This window comes from Capricornis sumatraensis, chromosome 7 (genome assembly GCF_032405125.1).
Source record: "Capricornis sumatraensis isolate serow.1 chromosome 7, serow.2, whole genome shotgun sequence".
Classification (NCBI taxonomy): Eukaryota; Metazoa; Chordata; class Mammalia; order Artiodactyla; family Bovidae; genus Capricornis; species Capricornis sumatraensis.
In genome coordinates, this window is record NC_091075.1 from 50,228,225 (window position 1) to 50,253,628 (window position 25,404).

At 39.2% G+C, this 25,404-nt stretch overlaps 1 pseudogene; it reads left to right on the plus strand.

Annotated features, from left to right (window-relative positions):
* The first annotated feature begins 15,145 nt into the window (after positions 1-15,145).
* LOC138081796 (3-oxoacyl-[acyl-carrier-protein] synthase, mitochondrial pseudogene) lies at positions 15,146-16,427 on the plus strand (annotated as a pseudogene).
* The last annotated feature ends 8,977 nt before the right edge of the window (positions 16,428-25,404 follow it).

A 25,404-nucleotide genomic window follows, 5' to 3' on the forward strand; every position in this document is an offset into this window, starting at 1 on the left:
CCTTCCAATGAACACCCAGGACTGATCTTCAGAATGGACTGGTTGGATCTCCTTGCAGTCCAAGGGACTCTCAAGAGTCTTCTCCAACACCACAGTTCAAAAGCACCAATTCTTTGGTGCTCAGCCTTCTTCACAGTCCAACTCTGACATCCATACATGACCAGAGGAAAAACCATAGCCTTGACTAGATGGACCTTAGTTGGCAAAGTAATGTCTCTGCTTTTGAATCTGCTATCTAGGTTGGTCATAACTTTCCTCCAAGGAGTAAGCGTCTTTTAATTTCATGGCTGCAGTCACCATCTGCAGTGATTTTGGAGCCCCCAAAAATACAGTCTGACACTGTTTCCACTGTTTCCCCATCTATTTCCCATGAAGTGATGGGACCAGATGCCATGATCTTCATTTTCTGAATATCGAACTTTAAGCCAACTTTTTCACTCTCCACTTTCACTTTCATCAAGAGGCTTTTTAGTTCCTCCTCACTATCTGCCATAAGGGTGGTATCATCTGCATATCTGAGGTTATTGATATTTTTCCTGGCAATCTTGATTCCAGCTTGTGTTTCTTCCAGTCCAGCTGTGATATTAAAGTGAAGTCGGTCAGTCGTGTCCAACTCTTTGCGACCCCATGGACTGTAGCCTACCAGGCTCCTCTGTCCATGGGATTTTCCAAGCAATAGTACTGGAGTGAATTGCCATTTCCTTCTCCAGGGAATCTTCCTGACCCAGGGATTGAACCCAGGTCTCCCGCATTGTAGACAGACACTTTACAGTCTAAGCCACCAGGGAAGGAAAGACAAATAATAAAAGTAGACAAAAAGTTATGTTCTTCTACATTTTGTTTATTTCCTGAGAACTATCTCTTGTGTTTAAATTTTTGTTTTTGCATTTTTTGCCTGCTTGTTAGTATATAGATGGCAGCATCAAGACTTAAGGCCTGAGGTCATTTACTGAACTTTCCAGAAATATTCACAATGGACAGTCCAGTGGTTAAAAGGCCCTTAAATGCTCATTCTTGGCACACAAGAAGGCCTTGAACAATGTCTTGGGCTGAGGTTCTGGGAGTTGGAGAAAGAAGGAGTAAGTATGCTTGGATTGCAGTGTGTGGAGAAGGCAATGGAAACCCATTCCAGTACACTTGCCTGGAAAATCCCATGGATGGAGGAGTCTGGTAGGCTGCAGTCCATGGGGTCGCTAAGAGTCAGACACAAATGAGCTACCTCACTTCCACATTTCACTTTCATGCACTGGAAAAGGAAATGGCAACCCACTCCAGTGTTCTTGCCTGGAGAATCCCAGGGACAGGGGAGCCTGGTAGAAGCGACTTAGCAGTAGCAGCAGCAGCAGGAGTGTGATAGTGGAGTGTGCTTGAGATATTTATGAAACATCAGCATTCAGAACCAAGGAGGGACAAGAGAGAGTCGTAAAGTTCAAAGTTAGTGGGCAAGAAATAGACACCTTAAATATGAATTGCTGCCTGAACTGAGAGAATCAAGGGCAAAAAATGTCCCTCAGGGGCTTCCCTGGCGATCCTGTGGTTAAGACTCCAAGCTTCCACTGCAAGGGTATGGGTTCGACCCTTAGTCAGGGAACTAAGTTCCCACATGCCATGCAGCATGGCCAAATTGTGTATATATATATAAATGTCCCTCAAAGCCATGCATTTACCTACACTCTTTGTGTCTACTCCTTCCTTCATTTTTCTCTCATCCACTGTGAGAGGCAGTTTAACCTGATGATAAGAAAGCTGACTGAGCAGTTTTAAATCCAAGTTCTGACATTTTCTGGGGTTACTTAAGCAGCAGGAACTTCCCACAACAGCACATTCATTAAACAGGCATACTAAGAATAAACACCCCATTTGTTGGTTTTCAAGCTTAAATTTGATCATTTATAATCAGCACAGAACTTCACATAGTACAAATGCTAAGTAAATATTATCATTATTTTTATGCTCTTTGATAGAAAAAAACTAAGTTAAATTTGAAAACAGGATACTTAAAAAATTTAAGGTTTACTTTCATGTGGGAGTTAATCTTTGGCTCCGTACCTCTTAATAGTCAGTCCCATGCAACTCTTTTTTGAACCCATTAAAATTTATTGGAAATAATATTTAAATTATAAGGACTTCAATTTTCTTGGTTACATCCAAGGAAACAATATATAATTTTTGCTAATATTTGTTTAGTCTCTCTTTCTGTCATCTACTTTAATAGATTTAAAATCTTTTAACAATAAGTAGTTTATAAACAGTTGTTTTTCCAGAAACCATCACTATAAGAAACAGCCCAAAGTGGCTGAACTGGCATTTCCTGTCTTTAAAAAAAAAATTTGAAAATGAATGACAAGTAGACTAATAAATAAGATATAATAAGTGTGGTTAAAGTTAATAATCTATCTTTTTTTTAAAATCTTTCTGAAATTATTAAAGTATTGCTTTGGTATATCTATTCTTATGATTCTATTGTAATGCTTCTATTTGTTGAAAACTTTAGAACTAAAATTTTTGATGAAAATAGGATAAAATGCTCTGCCTCATTGCTTAACAGTATATAAAAAAGAAGATGAACTGATAAAAAAATGTAATTTACATTTCAAATATGAGTTGCAAAACAGAAAGTGATGCTGGGGCATAGATACTATTTCCTTTTCTTTAGCCAACTTCTGGCATTTTATTTCTATGTCTGTGACTGTTATTTGACTTTAAGACTGCTTTATTCATCTCCACATTCTTCCCTGAGCATTCTGCTTGCTTTCCCTCTCACAGTTCCTGGTACTCATGTGCCCTTATGAAATGTCTTGAATGTGTGAATTATTGCAATTCATTTGAGCTTATTTAGGGAGTAAAAATTATATGTGGGCCCTGTGTTTAAAGCTGGGCATAAGACAAAGAAGAAAACAGATCAAATCCCTGCCCTCAGTTTACTTGTATTGTCATAACGATACAGTCACAGCACTTGTGAGGCCAAGTCACATCTGGCCAACAGGGTAACCTGCAATCTTGAGTATAAGAAGAGCCCACCATGAAGCTCTGAGATTCAGGGACTTGTGAAGGTATTCTCAAGAATGATCAAATTAAACCCTCATAACACTGTTTCCCTTTCACATATGGAATTTTCTGGGAGGAAAAATACAAATGTCAAATAATTGAATTTCTATGTGCAAGAAGAAAAAAGTTCAAATTGCAAACCTGCCCAACTGGTGAAGAATGAAGGTGTGGCTGCTTACATTGGGGATGGAGAATGCCTCCAAATTTTTGAAAAAAAATAAAAATACTATGAACAAATTTAAAAATTAAAATTTCTACTGCACAGGCTGACAATGAATTTGTAAAAGGAAAGGAAACTATTCTGTAGGGTAACATAAAAGACATACTCTACTTGTGGCCCATGGGAATGTCTAAGGATATGATGACTTTTGGAAAAATAGTTCTTTTCTTTATATGACTTCACAGGGTATTTGGAGTATATTTATATATATAACTGGTGAGTGTCTGTGCTTTGACCGATAAGTCAGCGTCACCAGAAGAATTTTTTTTTTTTTTTTAAGGTACATACCTTTACCTCTAACTGACTGCAATACCTCTAAGTGGGATTCGATCCTGTGATAACTTTCTGCAGAGAAACAGAACAAATAGGATATGGATATATCTCTATATCTATGGATCTGTTCTCAGTCCCCAGTCACGTCCAACTCTTTGAAACCCCACTGACTATAGCTCACCAGGCTCCTCTGTCCATGGCATTTTCCAAGCAAGAATATTGGAGCAGGTTGCCATTTCCTACTATAGGGTATCTTCCTGACCTGGGGATCAAGCCTGCATCTTCTGCATTTCCTCCATTAGCAGGCATATTCTTTACTACTGAGCCACCTGGGAAACACATATTTATATCTGTATCTATATTCATGCATGCTAAGTTGCTTCAGTTGTGTCTGACTCTTTGTGGCATCATAGACTGTAGCCCACTAGGCTCCTCTGTACATGGGATTCTCCAGGCCAGAATACTGGAGTGGTTTGCCACGCCCTTTCTCCAGAGGATCGTCCAACGCAAGGATCAAACCCATGTCTGTCATGTCTCCTGAGCTGGCAGGCAAGTTCTTTACTGCTGTGCCACCTGGGAAACCCATCTATACCTACATCCATATATCTTTATATCTATATATCTATATACATGTTGGTGTTCAGTCACCAAGTCATGGCCAACTCTTTGCGACCCCATGGACTGCAGCACACCAGGCTTCCCTGCCCATCACCATCTCCCAGTTTGCCCAAGCTTATGTCCATTGAGTCAGTGATGCCATCCAACCATCTCATCCTCTGTCACCCTCTTCTTCTGCATTAGGGCCTTTTCCAATGAGTTAGCTGTTCACATCAGGTGGCTGAAATATTGGAGCTTCAGCTTCAGCATGAGTCCTCTAAAGAGTATTCAGGGTGGATTTCCTTTCAGATTGACTAATTTGATCTCCTTGATTTCCAAGGCACTTTCAAGAGTCTTCTATATCTGTGTATCTATATCAATATCTACGTCCATATCTATATTTTTATCTATATCTCTGAAAGAGAGAGGGATAGAAAGAGAAACACAGAGAAAAAAGAAAGAGAAAAATTTATTATGAGGTATTAGCTCATGTGATTATGGAGTCTAGGAAGTCCCTAAATCTGCTTTTCTAGTTTGAGTCTAAAGGCCTGAGAAGAAGAAGCCAATGGTTTAAGTCCCAGCTTAAAGGTAACACAAGGCACTGTTTCAGCTCAAAGTCAGGCAGGCAGAGAAAATGATTTCTCTTACTTTGCCTTTCAGTTTGATTTGGGCCTTCAATGGTTTGGATGAGGCCCATCCACATTGGTGAGAGCAGGAGCTCTACTCAGTCTACAGATTCAAATGTTAATCTCCTCTAGAAACACCTTCACAGGCCCAGAATATTGTTTGGCCAAATATCTGGGAACTCTGTGTCCCAGTCAATTTGACACATAAAATTAACCATCATGGACCTACTCCTGGGCTATTCTGATAAAGCCCCATGAGATAATCAAGAATAATTTTGCAGAAATCATAAAATGTACTCTGTGGATTATTATGTGCCTTTGTTGGAGGAATGGAGTTGTATGGATCCTAGAGGGATACCAAGTTCTGTGTATAGATGTTGAGGTGCTCCAGAGAGAAGAGGGATTCGCTGGCACACTGGGATGACCCAGAGAGATGGTATGGGGAGGGCAGTTGGAGGGGGTTCAGGATTGGGAACTCATGTACACCCGTGGCGGATTCATGTCAATGTATGGCAAAACCAATACACTATTGTAAAGTAAAACAAAAATAAAAAATAAAAAGCAAAAAAAAAAATTAAAAAAGAGGTTTGCCTCTCTCTCTCTCTCTCTACCACTCTCACACACTAATCACATATTAGTGGATAGTAGAAACTCTCAAGACTGAGACATAAGTATGTGAATCCTCTGTGTGTCACTTCTCTGCTAAGGCCAGTAATCACAGTCATATCTTACCAAAAGAAGATTGATGTTCCTGGAGAGGGTCTGGAATGGATTACATGAAGCAAAAGAGAGGTAAAAGATTTGAGCAAGGAAGATGATAGCTTGGTGAACCATCTCTGGAGAAGATAAAACAAATTTTTCTCTCCTAAAAATTAGAATGAGAACATAAACTATAACAGGTTTTTATAGGCAGGTTGGTACTAGAAAAAAGAGACATTTGAACTCATTTGAAAAATGCATTGGCTTGTTCTGAAAGGTAATCAGTACTTGGTTCCTTACCAAAATTTCTCTGACATCAAGCAAATGCACAGTTCATGTTTATCCAGATAAAAGCATAATCATCTATGTCTATAGGTTTAATATTACCTGGCAGTGAAGGTTCTGTCAAAATAGATGCTTATTTTAAAAATTATAAATTCTTATTGGGTCTTCTACTCCCCTAGGTAACCCTACCACTTAGCACACAATGGTGCCTGGACCTCTGCATCCATCTCCATTGTAGAAATGCACAAAGATGTTGAGCCAGAGTCTTTGATGTTTTACATCTGCTCAAGGTGCTTGCTCTTTTAAAGGAATTCTATTATCAATGATTTTGCAAAGAAAAATGAAGCTGTTGGGTCAGGAACTGTTTATCTAATTTATCTTTCATGATTATCTGGATATTTTAAAGGAAAGTGGGCTTGAAGGAAGAAGTAATGAGTATTTTGCTCTGAGCACAAGGCATATTTCATTCAAAATATACTTGGTTTTTAGCCAGGCTTTCCAGACTTTCATTTATCTTTACTTAAATTCAAGTGTGTTACTGAAGCTAAAGGTCACTTTATTTACCAAAACCAAAATGTCAACAAATAAGCATTCTCTATCCTGCTTTTCACAAATCAGCATGCAGAGGACAAGACACAATGCTCTAAGACCTTCTCCACAGAGACATTAAATGAAGGAATTAATCCATACAAAATATGTTGATTCCTGGTCTACTTACCCACAGGAACAGAAAGAATAATGTGTCAGGAATCAAAACCTGTGTCCTAAATAATCCAGAGCAGGAATCCATGGGAATAATTGTAATGATTCTAGAAGATCTGGCCTGAGAAGTAGGACACATTGGTTCCTAGGGCATCAGAGCTATCAAGTGCCTGTATATCTGTAGACAAACTGCTCTGACCCTCTGGCCCTCACATTTAACTTCCTGAAAATTGATGATAAAACTTTCTTTGAGAGCGATTGCTGTAAAATGAAACAGGACCCTGGAAATGGTGGGAGTTAGATATACTACAAGAGCTAAAAAATATTATATACAGTTGAATTTTAACAATAATGATTATGACAGAGTGATCATGCTAACTCTAAGCGTGGATACTCTTTTTGGAATATAACTGATTTACAATGCTATGTTAGTTTCAGATGTACAACAAAGAGAATCAGTTATACATATGCATATAGCCACTCTTTAGATTCTTTTCCCATATAAGTTATTACAGAGTATCAAGTGGAGTTCCCTCTGCTATACAGTAGATCCTTATTAGTTATCTATTTTATGTATAGTAGTGAACATGGACACTTATGATGAAGCTTCTGTGTCCTTGCACACATGGGGACACATCCACGAATTCTGCCATTCTGCAATCACTTTTTTGAAGCCCTATTATGTGTCATGCACTGTTATAAATGCTGTGGAAGGCCGCAGTAATAAACTATAACACTGTCACAGTGGGAATCAATGTTTAAACTTGATTGGGGACCACCTAGGAGATACACTGAACTTAGACGTCCAAGAGGAAAACATCCAACTGAAGGGATAGACTGTTTCAGGGATGGTTGCCTGTGTTGTTAGAAGCTGAGGTTCAATTCTTAGAGAAAGACTAATAAATAAGAGTTAAAATGCAACTTCCATTTTTTTGGCTTTTAGGAGAAATAACAACTAAATTTATTCTATATTGTGATATAGCATTCTTAAAAATTGTATGTTCTGAAAAATTGTGCATAAAAATGGGGCTTGTGGAAAAAATTGGACTGATGTAGATCACTCTAAGAGCTATTATAAACAGAATGCCCATAAAACATAACTATAATCCTAATTAAAATAGCAGCTTCCAGATGGTGCTAGCAGTAAAGAATTCACTTGCCAATGCAGGAAACATAAGAGACCCGGGTTCAACCCCTAAGTTGGAAAGATCCCCTGGAAGAGGAAATGGCAACTCATTCTAGTGTTCTTAAAGCATCTGGCTGTAATGCAGGAGACCTGGGTTCAATCCCTGGGTCAGGAAGATCCCCTAGAGAAGGAAATGGAAACCCACTCCAGTATTCTTGTCTGGAAAATTTCATGGATGGAGGAGCCTGGTAGACTGCGGTCCATGGGGTCACAAAGAATTGGACATGACTGAGCGACTTCACTTTTATTTTCTAGCATTCTTGCCTGGGAAATCCCATGGAAATCCCATAGCCTGATGGTCTACAGTCCATGGGGTAGCAAAGAGTTGGACATGACTGAGCAGCTGGGCATGCAAAGATGTATTAAATCCTTCAGAAACAAAAACTGCTCTGGAAATGATAGGACTTTACCTTAAAAAGGTAAGAGACAAGTAGTTAAAGGGAACTTGTTAAAAAAAAAAAAAAATGCTGGGAAGACTGTGTCACAAGGACAAGGTTAAAATGCATACAAGTCAGGAAAATGTCCAAAACAGAATAGGTGGTCAATATTAGCCCTGGGAGGACAGTGGACGTGGCTGACGAACAGGACCAGTTCCTCAACTGCTTGCTGTGCTCAGCTGATAATTACCACAAATTAGCTGACTAGGAAGTATTCCTTTTCAATGAATGTGACTTCTCCATTATGCTAACATCAGCCCCTTATTTGTCAAGTGCATATGAGCTGATTCACCTTATAAAAACTCCCATTGTTGCAGAAGAGATGAGATATTTATTAAAATATGATGATGGATTCTGAGGAGTTCTGCCCTCGGGCATATTATCTTGCTTGCCATACTTCCTCACACTTCATGTGAGATGAATAAATATGTATTCCATGAATGGCTCTAAATCTAGTACTCCTTAGTGGCATTGTGCAGGAAAAGCTAGTCTCACTGTGTCCTCCTTTCACAAGCTCCTGGTGCTTGGTACTTCAATTGCTTGTCGTCACTCACTTACTTCTTATTCCTTTATTAGGAAAAATGTATAGTTTCTTTAATTTTAAGGGAAGTTGAAGATCAGCTGCTACCTATTGATTGAGCACTGTATTATGCTTGCTGCTAAGTCACTTCAGTTGTGTCTGACTCTGTGCAACCCCATTGACATCAACCCACCAGACTCCCCCACCCCTGGGATTCTCCAGGCAAGAACACTGGAGTGGGTTGCCATTTCCTTTTCCAATGCATGAAAGTGAAAAGTGAAAGTGTAGTCTCTCTCTTAGAGACCCCATGGACTGCAGCCTACCAGGCTCTTCCATCCATGGGATTTTCCAGGCAAGTGTACTGGAGTGGGGTGCCATTGCCTACTCCGGTATTATGCTTAAATAAGCTGTTTAATCGTAAAGGCCAAACTGTTTGCTAAGTTTTATAAGTTCAACCAAAAAATAAATAAATAAATAAACAATTGAAGTTCATGAGGATTGGGTACTTTGTCCAAAGACATGCTCAGGTAGAAGTTGTTGGAACTATTGTATAAATCTAGGTGTATCTTCCTCTCAACATTTACACTCTCTTCCCCATCTCTTGCTAGTGCTAAATGATAGTAGTAGAAGGCTTGAAAGTGAAAGTGAAAGTGACTCAGTTGTGTCCGATTTTTGTGACCCCACGAACTATACATTTCAGCTCAGTTCAGTTGCTCGTCGTGTCTGACTCTTTGCAACACCATGGACTGCAGCACGCCAGGCCTCCCTGTCCATCATCAACTCCCGGAGTTTACTCAAACTCATGTCCACTGAGTCGCTGATGTCATCCAACCATCTCAACCTCTGTCGTCCCCTTCTCCTCCTGCCTTCAATCTTTCCCAGCATCAGGGTCTTTTCCAGTGAGTCAGCTCTTCACATCAGGTGGCCAAAGTATTGGAGTTTCAGCTTCAACATCAGTCCTTCCAATGAACATTCGGGACTGATCTACTTTAGGATGGACTGGTTGGATCTCCTTGGAGTCCAAGGGACTCTCAAGAGTCTTCTCCAATACCACAATTCAAAAGCATCAATTCTTTGGCACTCAGCTTTCTTTATAGTCCAACTCTCACATCCAAACATGACTACTGGAAAAACCAAAGCTTTGACTAGATGGACCTTTGTTGGAAAAGTAATATCTCTGCTTTTTAATATGCTGTCTATGTTGGTCATAACTTTCCTTCCAAGGGGTAAGCAGCTTTTAATTTCATGGCTGGCATCACCATCTGCCGTGATTTTGGAGCCCAGGAAAATAAAGTCTGTCACTATTTCCACTGTATCCCCATCTATTTGCCATGAAGTGATGGGACTGGATGCCATCATCTTCATTTTCTAAATGTTGAGCTTTAAGCCAACTTTTTCACTCTCCTCTTTCACTTTCATCAAGAGGCTCTTCAGTTCTTCACTGTCTGCCATAAGGGTGGTGTCATCTGCGTATCTGAGGTTACTGATATTTCTCCCAGCAATCTTGATTCCAGCTTGTGCTTCATCCAGCCCAGTATTCCTCATGATGTACTCTGCATATAAGTTAAATAAGCAGGGTGACAATATACAGTCTTGATGTACTCCTTTTCTTATTTGGAAACAGTCTGTTGTCCCATAACCAGTTCTAACTGTTGCTTCCTGACCTGCATACAGGTTTCTCAAGAGGCAGGTAAGGTGGACTGGTATTCTCATCTCTTTCAGAATTTTCCACAGTTGATTGTGATCCACACAGTCAAAGGCTTTGCCATAGTCAATAAAGCAGAAATAGATGTTTTTCTGGAGTTCTCTTGCTTTTTCAATGATCCAGCAGACGTTGGCAATTTGATCTCTAGTTTCTCTGCCTTTTCTAAACCCAGCTTGAACATCTGGAAGTTCACAATTCATGTATTGTTTTAGCCTGGCTTGGAGAATTTTGAGCATTACTTTGCTAGCACATGAGATGAGTGCAATTGTGTGGTAGTTAGTCCACTGAATTCTCCATGCCAGAATATTGGAGTGGGTAGCCTTTCCCTTCTCTAGGGGATCTTCCGAAGCCAGGGATCAAACCCAGGTCTCTTACATTGCAGGCAGATTCTTTACCAGCTGAGCCACAAGGAAAGCTTAAGAATACTGCAGTGGGTGACCTACCCCTTCTCCAGCAGATCTTCCAGAGCCAGGAGTCGAACTGGAGTCTCCTGCATCACAGGCAGATTCTTTACTGAGCTGTCAGGGAAGGCTTATTCACGTCTATGTAATGTGTTTTCTTACAGAAATCAAAATCTTCACCTTAAGTAAAGATTTGCATTAAAATGTTATTAATCTTCTCTGATTAGGTAAAAAGGGAATGTTGTTCTTTCTTAAATTTCACACATATATTTCCACTTAAAACAATCTGAGAGATAGATGTCTAGAGCCTTCAGTTTAAGTGGACTCTATTGCCATTAATTCTTGATTCAGCTCCTAAATAGAGCTGGTAAAACTTCTTATATTAATAGAAATAGAAATGGTTGATCTCAACTTTTAAGAACTTTAAGAAACATTGAAGGATTTTTGGATTTCTGTCTAGTCATATATATTTTTATAAACACTCTAAAATTTTGATAGTACTTTTTTTTTCAGACACTGGAAACATAATTGAAAGGATCAATTCATTGTTTAGTACAGTATATGTCTTAACTCATAAAAGAGTCCAAATAAAATAACTTCAGTTTTCTTGCCCAAAGAAAGAAATTTCTTTTCTTTAAAAGAAATTTGCTCCACAGTTGGGTTCTGACTCCGAGTTCTGTCAGTCTTGTTGACAAAACAATTTTCTTCTTATCTATTGTGTGTAAAGTTCTGATCTTACTTCCCTAATAATTCCCTTTTTTTCTTGTAGTCATAATTGATTTTGCTTTCAGTTCAGTAATTCATTCAACTGTTCTGTGTACTGGGAATATGTTGGTAGAAACAAAACATAACAAAAGCAGGTTTATGTTTTCTTGTATTATATATTCTGGTGGGGGAAAAGTTTTAGGGAGAATTTATAAGCAATAAAAAGTTAATTTCAGATTTGTTTTATAAAACTGATAATTGGTTTTATTCAGAGGGATAGTTCAAATCCACCACTAAATAATAAAAAAAATGCACTTTTCTTTTCTACGTATTAGCAATTTAATGTATTTTTAAAATATTATACATGTTCAGTGACTGTCTTTATCTGATTAGCCCTTTCTAGGACTCTTGTCTTATAGAGAACAGGGGCCTCAAGAAATGAGACGCACTTTCTAAAAGGTATAAAAAGTACAAGGGCTTCCTAGGTGGCACTAGTGGTAAAGAACCTGCCTGCCAATGCAGGAGACATAAGAGATGTGGGTTCAGTCCCTGGGTTGAGAAGATCCCTGGAGGAGGGCATGGCAACTCACTCCAGTATTCTTGGCTGGAGGCTACAGTTCATAGGGTCATGAAAAGTCAGACACATTTGAAGGGACTTAGCACACACTCATACACAAAAGTTACAAAGTATCAGGTGAAATGCTAGAGTCCCTGGCATGGTGCTAGGAGCAAACAACTTCCTTTAGCCATGTGGGTGGACACTATGACAGGGTGATTGTCTTGGAGCATCTCTGGTTAATTGCACTTTAAAAAAATGACCATAGCAATATATTGCTGCTACTGCTGCTAAGTCGCTTCAGTCATGTCCGACTCTGTGCGACCCCATAGAAGGCAGCCCACCAGGCTCCCCCGTCCCTGGGATTCTCCAGGTAAGAATGCTGGAGTGGGTTGCCATTTCCTTCTCCAATGCATGAAAGTGAAATGTGAAAGTGAAGTCGCTCAGTCATGTCTGACTTCTAGCGACCCCATGGACTGCAGCCCACCAGGCCCCTCTGTCCATTGGATTTTCCAGGCAAGAGTACTGGAGTGGGTTGCCATTGCCTTCTCCATAGCAATATATTGAGTGTTACGAAATTTTTCAGACTCTTCTGAGCAAAAGGTGAATTCTGAATGTTGTTCCTTTAAAAAAGGAATCATATGTGGTGACATGCTTTGTGTGGTAGAAGTGACACTTCAGGGATTTCATGGCTAACAAAAGTGATAACAGCTTTTAGCTGCTTCTCCTTCTCTTTGGGGATCTGAAACTTGAGATACATGAGCTGACGTATAGGTGTCCATCTGGTGTGAAGTTTCCATATTTAAGAAGCCACATGGCAATAGATAAAGATGCCCAAGTAACCCTCAAATTTCAGTACCTAATCATTTGAGTCTTGGTGTCAATCTCTAGAAACATACATGAACAAACCAACCTCAGCCTTCTGGCTGACCTAGCTCATGCCATGTAGAACAGAGATGACCTATCTTCACAGAGTCTTGCCTAAATTACAGATAAGTGAGCAAACAAAATGCCAATGTTTCAAACTACTCAGATTTGTGGTGGTTTATTAGGCAGTGCTGCAACTGAAACAACTTACATATGTATAAATCAAGAGAGAGTACCATGGACATGTTACAGAAACTTAATGTGTCCTACATAACTCAGAGGGACAGTGGAGATACTTGCCCTGACTATTGAATGTGTTGACTCTTAAATACACAAAAAAAATGCATTCAAACTGAGATTTCTAGAACCCTTTTTTGTTCCACTGAATAGTTGTATTTAATAATAGAAAAGTCAGAAGTAGGAAATACATATTTGCTTTTAAATCATTGTTTTTGTGGCATTTTCTGGGTAAAGTTCAAGCAAAACACTAACTGGTATTTTTTAAAGAGTTTTCTCTATATATTATAAAGTGATTAAAAGTAAAAAAGGGAAGTGAATATGGAAAATTGAAGTATTTGGCTCTAATTTTTGCCCTGCTTTAACCCATATTCTCTGTCATATAACTTTACAGTGCCAGCCTATTATGGACAAGCTCCACCTCATCTCTTGAATTTGAACTTAGCCTTATGACTCATGACCAGTGGATGTTATTTAGTAGACTTAAAGCCATGAAAAGGCTTATAAACACCTTTATATAATCTGCTTGTGCATTTGTGTCTCTGTTAATTCCATTAAAACATGCCTGAGGTTACATATAGGAGGTTGGAGTCATGTGCAGTAGAGTGGAAAATACCAGTAGCCTAGTCTCCCAAGAAAGGACCATCTAAATCAACTGACAGCCAGCCAACCCAGATGTAGAACTGAGGCAGGCAGAGATTGAAAACAACACCCAACCAAGGTCAATATAAATCTCTTTCTCTCAGACTCATGAGATTATTAAAAGCATATTGTTGAAGCTTGCCGAGTTTCTGTATGGTTACTATGCAGCACTGACAGTGAATATAGCTTGTATTTAATTTCAACAAATGACTTTAACATTACAATGGGGAAGAAAGTTACACGTGTGTAAGAATGGAATTTTACTTGACTAATAATTTGACAATGCCTTTTTGGTGTCTATATTTGTAGTTCAGATACCTTAAAATGTCTTGTAGTATCATAAGAAGTACAAGGTTGTCTGAGAAAGAATAATTAACTCAGGATTCCAGTGTGCAAAAGATTACAGGAAAAGATGAAATGCAACAGAATATGAAGTAATGGGAGCAACCACTAAAAAACCTAAAAAGAGAGGTATAACTGATATGCTAAGAAAAGAGAGAAAGTCAAATCACATAAAATGATCAGTTAAGACCAAAAAAGGTGATTGTGCCGAGGATTGTGGCTGTGTGGGCGCCAGAGGTAAGGTGCAGGGACCGGGTGGTCACTGCTCTTCTCTGTCCACCTTCCAGTGCCCAGCCTGGTTAGGGTTAGGTACTGAGAGGCTCCTGGAGGACCTGGGCCTGGTCTTCTCCTTTTGTCCTTGGGTATCAGGTGAGATGCAGAGTTGACCACCTACACTGACCTTCACTGTCCCAGAAACCCTGATTATCTCCAAAGTGAAGATCAAAAAAGTCCATTCACATCAACCTCAAATAATAGGCCCTGAAATGTGTGTTTTGTGCCAATGATATCAGAAATATTATTTATAATTAGGCTTTGGTAGTCCTGAGAAAGGATGCTTTCTGCTATCTGTATCTGGCTTGGAGTTCCTGTATATTTTTCATTATAAAGTTCTGTTGGGGTGAATCAAATGAATCACCATTTCACTTCATTGTCTTGGAATGTCTGAGAGGACTTAGTGTCTAAAAACAGTTGAGTACAAACAGGCGGTTTGATGATAAGTATTAATTAAAACCAGACAACATTATTTTGGGCTTCCCAGGTGGCAAAACAGTAAAGAATCTGTCTACCAATGCAGGAGACATGAGTTCGATTCCTGGATCAGGAAGATCCCCTGAAGTAGGAAAGGGCAACCCACCCCAGTATTCTTGCCTGGGAAATCCCATGGACAGAGGAGCCTGGAGGGCAGGCTCCTCTGTCCATGGGGTCATAGAGTCGGACATGACTGAATGACTGAACAGACACATTGTTTCTTAAACCTTTAAGCTATTTAAACAACAGTGAATACCTGCTGGACATGAATACCTGCTGGACATGAATACCGGCTGGACATGTCGTGGTCTGTTATAGGAATATCTGTGATTCTCTTAATCTCAACCATGCTGTCAAAAGGCTTACAAAATTTCCTAAAAATTGCAAACTCTCATTTAATATATACAAGAGTATTCCAAGGATTAATAAGTCAAAGGAAGTTTTTAGGAACTATACCAATACTTTGATTACCTAGGCAAGTTGTCGTTACAGGCATATCTTAGTGACTCCTCTTTGAATTTGATCACAGCTGGTATGGGATCGTCTGTCCAGGGACAGAATGGAACCTTTTCAGTGGTCGGTGAAGAGTATCAATAACCCTTGAAGTGTTGTGTTTATATGCCAAGAGGCTGCAATGAAGATCAATTCAATGAAAAAAGCTTTGTGCCCAAATCAAATGTCAAGTCCATGTCTTTTCCCACCATTATGGCCACTGGGGCTGTAGAGTTAGCCTTGAAAGATTCTAATTGGCATCTTCAATCAGAAGCTGATCATGTGTTGCAATTGGCACGGGAATGGTTCCTCTTGGAGTTATTTCTGAAACTGCTGTGATGTTTCAAACAAAAGGTTACAATAAAGTCAACCCATTCTTTGTCCCTCAGTTTCTGATCAATATGGCAGCAGGCCAGGTCATCATTCAATATAAAGTCAAGGGCCCCAATCAAGCATTACCCACAGCCTATACCACAGAAATTTATGCAGTGGGAGACTCTTAGATTTATAACACATGACTCTACTGACGTGATGGTGACTGGAGGTACAGATTCTCACATCAGCCGTTTATCACTTGCTGGATTTTCCAGAGCCTGGGCTCTGATCTTAAGTTGGCATGTCGACCATTTCATTTAGAGATGGCTTTGTAATGGGAGGAGGTGCACTGTGCTGGTGGTAGAAGAAAGGAGCAGGCTGTACAAAGAGGGGACTGGATGTACGCAGACATCTTGAGCTGTGGACTCTCAGGTGATGCCGGTCACATAACTGCCCCCAGTCCTGGAGGAGAGGTGCTTTAAGGTGTATGGCTGCTGCTGTAAAGATGCAGGTGTATAACCTGAAGAGATATCCTGTATCAACGTGTATGATTCTTCCACACTGTTGGGAGACGCTGCCAAAAGCAAAGCCATCAAACATCTTTTCAAAGGCCATGCATACTCCCTTGCCATTTCTTTCAGCAATGAGCCATGGGACACCTGCTGGGGGCTGCCGGGGACACTGAGGAAGATTACCACCCCGGCTTACTGTTATAGAAAACTGCCATCTACTTTAAACCTGGACTGTACAGAATCACAATTTGGTCTCAGTTATGTTCCATTCAAGGCATGCACAATCCCCATTATCTACATCCTGCACTAGAGTGGAACATTTGGTACAGCTGATGAACCTACAATGACACATCATTATCATACAAAATCCATAGTTTACATTAGGTTTCACTCTATGTTGTGTACTCTATGAGTTTGGACAAATGTATAATGAAATGTATTCATCGTGATAAAATCATACAAAGTACTTTTACCATCCTAAAGATTCTCTGTGCTCTGCCTGTTCTACCCTCCCTTCCCTTTAACCCCAGGCAACCAGTGCTCCTTTTTTTACAGTTTCTATAGTTTTGTCTTTTTCAGATATCATCTAGTTGGAATCATATAGTATGTAGACTTTCAGATTGCATTCTTGCACTTAGTAATATGCATTTACAATTCCTCTGTGTCTTTTTATGGACAGATCTTTTTTTTTTTAGATGCTGACTAACATTTCATTTTACGTGATGCACCACAGTGTATTCATGTTTCTACTGAAGAATGTTTAAAGCAGATCCAAGATTTTGTAATTATGAATAAGGCTGTTATAAAACATCCATATGCAGTTTTTTGATGGAAGTAATGTATAGTTCACAAAATACCAATGACTGCTATTGAATTATATGATAATAGTATACTTAGTTTTGAAAGAAACTACTACATTGTGTTCCAAAGTGGCTGCATTATTTTGCATTTTGGCAAGAACAATAAATGAGAAATTATTCTCATTTATTTACCAGCAATAAATGAGAATTTCTATTGCTCCATATCCTCGCCAGCATCTGGTGTTCTCAGTGTTTTGTATTTTGGCCACTCTAATAGATACATAAGAGTTTCTCATTTTTATTTTTATTTTTTGTTGATTTGCAATTCTCTAAGCTGAGTGCCAAAGAATTGATGCTTTTGAACTGTGGTGTTGGAGAAGACTCTTGAGAGTCCCTTGGACTGCAAGGAGATCCAACCAATCCATTCTGAAGGAGATCAGCCCTGGGATTTCTTTGGAAGGAATGATGTTAAAGCTGAAACTCCAGTACTTTGGCCACCTCATGCGAAGAGTTGACTCATTGGAAAAGACTCTGACACTGAGAGGGATTGGGGGCAGGAGGAGAAGGGGATGACAGAGGATGAGATGCCTGGATGGCATCACCACTGACTCGATGGACATGAGTCTGAGTGAACTCCGGGAGTTGGTGATGGACAGGGAGTCCTGGCGTGCTGTGATTCATGGGGTCACAGAGTCGGACACGACTGAGAGACTGAACTGAACTGAATGACATATGATGTTGAGCATCTTTTCATATGTCTATTTACCAAAGGTATGCTTTCTTTGGGAGGTGTCTGACCAAGTATTTGTCTATTTTTAAATCAGGATGTTAGTTTTTTTGGGGCAGGGGAGTTTTATACATTCTTTGTGTATTTTGGATAACAGTTCTTTATCTTTTCACAAAATTTTTTTTTTCCCTATCTGTGGCTAGTCTTCTCATTTTCTTGACATTATCTTTCTCAGAGCAGAAGTTTTTAACTTTAGTGAAATCCAGCTTATCAATTGTTTCTTTCATAAATTGTGCCTTTGGTGTTGTGACTTCATTTTTTAGCAAGTGTTTCTCAGTCCAGAATTAAGTGGAAAGTTGAATCAATATGGTTTAAATTCTTGTTATAAAATAGCTTTTTGTGTGGGAAAATGAGAACTAAAGAGGTTTCAAAGGAAATAAGAATTATAGTAAACATTTATTTAGTATGTGTAAAGCTTCTGGTAAACACCTATGACCTTAGCATTTAATATTTGATTTAATCCATACCACATTTATATATACATGGTCCTATAATGTAACAATCATTTTACAAATTAGAAATGTGAAACTAAGAGAGATCCATTGCATTCCCAAGGACAGGTAGCTGGCTACTGTTACAGCCAAGATTTAAACACAGAAAGATCCAGGACAGGATTCTCTAACACCATCATATTTATTTACTTCACTAATTCAAGAATGCTTCTGGAGAGCAGTGTGCAAGTGTTCAAGCTCACAGGTGGATTTGGTTATAAATGCAAGAAAGTGTTTCAGTGGTTTGAGAAAATGAAGCAAAAGTCTTTTTCAGTATTTTTAGAGCCAAGTTCCTTGGCACCTCTCTCCTTTCATACCTTTTTATCATTTCATTATTAAGAGCCTTGGATAATCATTAATTATGCACCATCAATTATGCTTATAATATCATTTCAAATAGATACAATATCTGATTGATTTGACTAAAATAACCCCCTTGTTTGGTAGTCAATTTGCATAAATTCACATGCAATGATGTGTTGCACAGTGATTCATTAGGAGTTGAAAACAGCAGCAACACCCTGAACAACAGGAGGTGCAGGCTCAAAAATAACTGTCATTTTCATCTGGAAAGGAATTCCATGAAAACTGATTTTCCTTTGTCTAAAATTGTGATGAGGAGTTTGAGAATTTACGCTACCATAGACTTCATAGAGCACTACTACCGGGGAACACAAAACCAGGACTACTGGCAAAACATCTGTCCAAGTAATTAAAACTCACTCCTATGTTGGGCCAAGGCTTTGATGGCAGGGTGATGGGTTCCCATGCTGGTGCTCTCATTACAGGGCTGACTGAATTTACCCATAAGGCCAGGGAGTTCAATGAGCCACTTTCCCTTACTGACTGGAAGTGAGATTTCTGTTGAAGATGAATGAGGTGAATGGACAAATTTACTCTGTTTCTCTTTGTTTCTTTGATGACAACAATTTCACACTCCTACTATATACTAGGCATGCATTAGGAATCATACACAATTTATGCACATTGAATATTCACAATAATCTTAAGAAGTTTATGATAATAACATATTTCCATAGGTACAAATTTTACAAGTGCCGAAGAGCTAGAATCTCTGACAAGATCCTAAGTCTAATGGACTCAGATCTCTCCTATATTATCTCCCAGAACCTATGCAAAACTATTTAACTAGGACCTAGAAGAACCTAGAGATATTGTTATTCATGTATGGGACAAATATGTTTTAAAAGTATATTAAGATAATTTCTTCCATTTCTAGTGGGGCTGCATTACTTAAGCCACTACTGGTCCAGAGACAATTTCGAAGAAAGCATGGTTACACATATATTTTCTGGAACTTTTTTCTTGTTATACTTGAGTACCATTTGATATTTTTATTCTACATTTCTGAAGAACATCAAAGCTATGGTGAATAACATAGTCTCTATGGCATTTTTGGAATATAAGTAATATTTTCATTCCAATTTTACAGATGTAAAAATTTAGAAATTTACTTGCCCATAATTGCAAAGGACTTGACCTCTAACCTTATTCCTCTGTATCTCCGATTTCAGGTGATCATTGTACTCACAATGGCCCCTTACTTTCCAGAATATTTATACAAGAACACTTACAGAATGCAGTGAGTGTCACAAATAAAGATACTTTTCTATGAAGTCCCTTACCCTATTAGACATATGGTCCCTGAGTCCTACACTATTATGGTCCAGAAAAATAATTATTGTTTATTTTTCTGTCTTCTCTACTCTAGAGATCAAGTGCTGAATGCTGGGAAACCTCTGGCTTCTAGTCTCATTCATCAACTATTATCTGGGGAAGCATCTTTTGCTGGACATTTCACTTTATGTCAGACTAATTTCCCAATATACACCAACAATCACAATAACTTAAAAGTTAATAAAAGTCCACTAAATTTAAGTCCTTAGTATGTTTGAGGGAGTAACAGTATGCATTAAAAAAGGACAAGAAGTAGTAACAAAACAAAATAAATGGATATGTGTCAAGTACTGATGGGTATAAAAAGTAACCAAGAAGAAATTTTGGAAAGAAAATATATGCAATCATTAAAATAATAGTATCTTCAACAGCTGGAATAACAACTAGCTTAGGCATAATTACAGAGAATATTACTGTATTTGTAAACTGGAAAAAATACTAAGGCAGTTATTAATAAAGAAAAACCTATATAAGTGGAAAAAAATTTTAAATGAAGAAATTAATGAAATATGAAGAGGAACCAAACATAACAGAAGTTCAATGGTGTATCTTTAAACTTTCTTTGATGCTATTAGTTGGGGAACAGGTGTGTTCAATCATCTATGTTGATGAGAGAAAAAGAAAATAATAGACTGAGAATCTTTTTTTTTTTTGGCCACATAGGAGCCAGGCATGCAAGATGTCATTTCCCTTATCAGGGATTAAACTTGTTTCCCCTTCAGTAGAAGCACAGAGTCTTAACCACTAAACTACCAGGAAAGTTCCTAGATGGAGAATCTTAATAAAAAGCAAAAGTTTGGAGTCAGTTGGAGTCTCTTTTTTTAGTACTCTTTTTAATATCTTTTGGATATATAGACAAGTCAATATGCTATTTCAATGTTTTGTAGCTTTTATTTGATTATTAAAATCTTCTTATGCAGAACTGCTAATTTCAAACGCAAGGCTGGGGATTAAACCACAGAATTTTCCCCATTCTTGATGATATCATAGTGGTTCCAGAAATAGACATCCTCTTCTTTGCTGGTTTTTTGAGGTGTGACTATCATAGCAATATGAAAATGAGGCTTTGGTTAATGTGATTTTTCTAATACAAAGAGAGTGGAAAGGATGTGAGTTAAATAACAAAACCTCACTAACTGAAGTGTTTGCTTTGGGAAATGAAATACTTTTCTTTGTCCAGGATGAGTGCCCATATGCAGTGTGAGACAACTGTAAGTTCAGTTCAGTTTAGTTCAGTTGCTCAGTTGTGTCTGACTCTTTCTGACCCCAGGGACTGCAGCACATGAGGCCTCCCTGTCCATCACCAACTCCCAGAGTTTACTCAAATTCATGTGCATTGAGTTGGTGATGCCATCCAGCCATCTCATCCTCTGTCGTCCCCTTCTCCACCTTCCCTCAATCTTTCCTAGCATCAGGGTCTTTTCAAATGAGTCAGTTCTTCGCATCAGGTGACCAAATTATTGGAGTTTCAGCTTTAACATCAGTCCTTCCAATGAATATTCAGGACTGCTTTCCTTTATGATGGATTGGTTGGATCCCCTTGCAGTCCAAGGGATTCTCAAGAGTCTTCTCCAACACTACAGTTTGAAAGCATCAATTCTTTGGTTTTCAGTTTTCTTTACAGTCCAATTCTCACGTCCATACATGACTACTGGCAACTGGGAGACAACTGTACCCTTGCTAATATAGAGATTCATCAACTGTGAAGTAATGTTTCTTGGCAAGTGGCAGCCATGCGGCACTGGAGAGGTGAGTGGCTGAGAGGAGATCCCCACGTCCAAGGTCAGGAACAATGGCCATGGGGAGATACCCTATGTCCAAGGTAAGGGAATCCCCAGTAAGACAGTAGGCGCTGAGAGAGGGCATCAGAGGGCATACAGACTGAAGCCACAATCACAGAAATCTAGCCAATCTGATCACATGGATCACAGCGTTGTCTAACTCAATGAAACTAAACCATGTTGGGTAAGGTCATTCAAGATGGATGGGTCATGGTGGAGAGTTCTAAAAAAATGTGGTCCACTGGAGAAGGGAATGGCAAACTGCTTCAGTATTCTTGCCTTGAGAACCTCAAGAACAGTATGAAAAGGCAAAAATATAGGACACTGATGGATGAACTTCTCAAGTCGGTAGTTGCCTAATATGCTACTGGAGATCAGTGGAAAAATAACTCCAGAAAGAATGAAGAGACTGAGCCAAGGCAAAAACGACACCCAGGTGTAGATGTGACTGGTGATAGAAGCAAGGTCTGATGCTATAAAGAGCAATATTGCATAGGAACCTGGAATGTTTGGTCCATGAATCAAGGCAAATTGGAAGTGGTCAAACAGGAGATGGCAAGAGTGAATGTTGACATTCTAGGAATCAGCAAACTAAAATGGACTGGAACGAGTGAATTTAACTCAGGTGATCATTATATCTACTACTGTGGACAGGAATCCCTTAGAAGAAATGGAGTAGCTATCATAGTCAAAAGAGTCCAAAATGCAGTACTTAGATGCAATCTCAAAAAATGACAGAATGATCTCTGTTTGTTTCCAAGGCAAATAATTCAGTATCACAGTAATCCAAATCTATGCCTTGACTAGTAATGCTGAAGAAGCTGATGTTGAAGGGTTCTATGAAGACCTACAAGACATTTTAGAACTAATACCCCAAAAAGATGTCTTTTTCATTATAGGGAACTGGAAAGCAAAAGTAGGAAGTCAAGAATCACCTGGAGTAACAGGCAAATTTGGCCTTGGAGTACAGAATGAAGTAGGGCAAATGCTGATAAAGTTTTGCCAAGAGAATGCACTGGTCATAGGAAATACCTTCTTCCAACAACACTAGAAAAGACTCTACACATGGGCATCACCAGATGGCCAACACTGAAATCAGATTGATTATATTCTTGCAGCCAAAGATGGATAAGCTCTATACAGTCAACAAAAACAAGACCGGGAGCTCACTGTGGCTCAGATCAGAAAATCTTTGTCACCAAATTCAGACTTAAATTGAACAAAGTGGGGAAAACCATTAGACCATTCAGGTATGACCTAAATCAAATCCCTTATAATTATACAGTGGAAGTGAGAAATAGATCTAAGGGACTAGAACTGATAGACAGAGTGCCTGATGAACTATGGAGGGATGTTCATGACATAGTACAGGAGACAGGAATCAAGTCCATCCCCAAGAAAAAGAAATGCAAAAAAGCAAAATGGCTGTCTGAGGAGACCTTACAAATAGCTGTGAAAAGAAGAGAAGTGAAAAGCAAAGGAGAAAAGGAAGATATACCCATTTGAATGCAGAGTTCCAAAGAATATCAGGGAGAGATAAGAAAGCCTTCCTCAGTGATCAGGGCAAAGAAATAGAGGCAAATAATAGAATGGGAAAGCCTAGAGATCTCTTCAAGAAAATTAGAGAAACCAAGGGAACACTTCAGGTAAGATGGGCTCAATAAAGGACAGAAATTGTATGGACCTAAGCCCTGGGTGTTCTTTGGAAGGAATGATGCTAAAGCTGAAACTCCAGTACTTTGGCCACCTCATGTGAAGAGTTGACTCATTGGAAAAGACTCTGATGCTGGGAGGGATTGGGGGCAGGAGGAGAAGGGGATGACAGAGGAAGAGATGGCTGGATGGCATCACCGACTCGATGGACTTGAGTTTGAGTGAACTCCGGGAGATGGTGATGGACAGGGAGGCCTGGGGTGTTGCAATTCATGGGGTCACAAAGAGTCGGACACAACTGAGTGACTGAACTGAACTGAACCAAACTGAACAGAAGCAGAAGATATTGAGAAGAGGTATAAAGAATACATAGAACTGTACAAAAAAATATCTTCATGTCCCAGATAATCACGGTGGTGTGATCACTCACCTAGAGCCAGACATTCTGGAATGTGAAGTCAAGTGGGTTTAGATAGCATCACTACAAACAAAGTGAGTGGACATGATGGAATTCCAGCTGAGCTATTTCAAATCCTAAAATATTATGCTGTGAAAATGCTGCACTCAATATGCCAGCAAATTTGGAAAACTCAACAGTGGTCATGGGACTCAAAAAGGACAGTTTTCATTCCAATCCCAAAGAAAGGCAATGCCAAAGAAGGCTCAAACTACTGCACAATTGCACTCATCCCACATGCTAGTAAAGTAATGATCAAAATTCTCCAGGCTTCAGCAATACATGAACCGTGAATTTACAGATGTTCAAGTTGGTTTTAGAAAAGGCAGAGGAACCAGAGATCAAATTGCCAACATCTGCTGGATCATGGAAAAAGCAAGAGAGTTCCAGAAAAACATCTATTTCTGCTGTATTGTTTATGCCAAAGCCTTTGACTATGTGATCACAATAAACTGTGGAAAATTCTGAAAGAGATGGGAATACCAGACCACCTAACCTGCCTCTTGAGAAATCTGTATACGTGTCAGAAAGCAACAGTTAGAACTGGACATGGAACAACAGACTGGTTCCAAATAGGAAAAGGAGTACATCAAGGCTGTATATTGTCACCCTGCTCATTTAACTTATATGCAGAGTACATCATGAGAAATGTTGGGCTGAATGAAGCAGAAGCCGGAATCAAGATTGCTGGGAGAAATACCAATAACCTCAGATATGCAGATGACACCACCCTTATGACAGAAAGTGAAGAAGAATTAAAGAGCCTCCTGATGAAAGTGAAAGAGGAGAGTGAAAAAGTTAGCTTAAAGCTCAACATTCAGAAAACCAAGATCATATCATCTGGTCCCATCACTTCATGGCAAATAGATGGGAAACAGTGGCTGAGTTTATTTTTGGGGGCTCCAAAATCACTGCAGATGGTGACTGCAGCCATTAATTTAAAAGACCCTTACTCCTTTGGAAGAAAACTTATGACTTACCTAGAAAGCATATTGAAAAGCAGAGACATTACTTTGCCAACAAAGGTCCGTCTAGTTAAAACTATGGTTTTTCCAGTGGTCATGTATCGATGTGAGAATTGGACTGTGAAGAAAGCTGAGCGCTGAAGAATTGATGGTTTTGAACTGTGGTATTCAAGAATACTCTTAAGAGTCCCTTGGACTGCAAGGAGATCCAACCAGTCCATTTTGAAGGAGATCGGTCCTTGGTGTTCTCTGGAAGGAATGATGTTAAACTTGAAGCTCCAGTACTTTGCCCACCTCATGCGAAGTGTTGACTCATTGGAAAATACTCTCACACTGGGAGGGATTGGGGGCAGGAGGAGAAGGGGATGACTGAGGATGAGATGGCTGGATGGCATCAGTGACTCGGTGGACGTGAGTTTGAGTGAACTCTGAGAGTTGGTGATGGACAGGGACCCTGGTGCACTGCAATTCATGGGGTCACAAAGAGACAGACACGACTGAGCCACTGAACTGAACTGATATATATAGTGGAATGAGAGATATATGAGAGTTTAGTTATATAATACCTTCCAATATATTTGAGTAGTAATGTGTTTTAAATATTTAATAGATATGAATTACCACTACACCTTCTAAAATATTGTTATTGCATATA